Here is a 1,329-nt window from a genome sequence, read left to right as displayed (position 1 = left end):
TCTTGGATCAGGTTCAAGATCATTTCATCAAATTTATCACCCGCTGCAATGGGAATTACACTAACAAAAGGAATTAGCTGTTGTGGCCCAACTGGGAGTTAGCTCATAAAGCCAAGTGTCTGTTTCTTGCATGGGTGACTTTTTTTATTTGCTGGAGGACTTGTAAGGCAGTAAAGTAAATGATCATGGGCGCTCACAAAGTCATTGTCTTACGAGGACATGAAATGCATGGAGGATACAAAGTGGCTGAAGACTGAATGGAAAGAGTGTCTGCAAAAAGAAACGGGCATGGAAGAGCTTGGTCTACGCAGCTGTTTCTTTACAAACGGTTTCCGATGACCACGGGGCATCTGAACGCTCGTGTTATAACTCTGGATTCTACCGCTCAGATCGCGATGACCGTCGGCACTCCAAACAACTTAACTGCTCGACTTTATGAGCAAAAGCATGCCTCCACTATTATAGATAATTACGCAAAGGATTCTCGCATTTGACGACTTGTGCTTTCACCACTACAAAACAAAGAATAAAGTACCTCAGTGGGGGGACAGAGCAGATGGAGAAAAGATAGGAGGTAGCTAGAGGTTCCTCAGGGCAAAGAGATTCAGCACTACACAATCCTACTGTCCAGCCCTGAGAACACAGGCTAATGAACCCAGTTCTTTCCAAGCAGGGCGTTGGACCCAAGCCTGCCACACATTCCACAACTTCTTCAGACAGCTCCAGCTTTATTTTCAGGGAAAACGGCATTGGCCCCTTCATATGACATTCCCAAAAAAGGCATTGTGGCCCAAGACTACCCCGATTGCTCTATATGACTTAACCACGGAGGAATTAAAATAACATGAGATATAGCACAACCAGGAGAGGAAAGGGACCACAGTCCCTAGAATGCAGCCACAGTGAACTGAATAGAGTCACCAGACATGTTCAGTGCTTTGAACTTGGAATGGTATTTGAAGCAGATTCACAGATATAAAAAATAAGTCATTCAGTCAAATCATTTCATTTACTGTATCCTCCATAAATCGTGTCAGGGCAATTTAATTGCATAGAGAAAGACAGAGAGAAACGTAACATTACTGTTTAATGTTGGTATTAAATGATTTCTTCCAAATGCCATTTAACGTGCTGTTTTATTGGAGTGTTTATTAATTAAGTGCTACCATTGGAATTTATGAGAAATTTCACAGCTACAACATGGGATACAGTGCACTGTCCAGTCCAAAAAATAATTAGCACTCCCTCCATGTCTCTTTGTTCCACACACACACACATACACACACACACACACACACACAAAAACTCATGCAAGAAAACCCTTAGCAT

Source organism: Chanos chanos, chromosome 10, assembly GCF_902362185.1.
Source record: "Chanos chanos chromosome 10, fChaCha1.1, whole genome shotgun sequence".
NCBI classification, from domain to species: domain Eukaryota; kingdom Metazoa; phylum Chordata; class Actinopteri; order Gonorynchiformes; family Chanidae; genus Chanos; species Chanos chanos.
Note: the sequence above shows the minus strand (reverse complement) of the source record.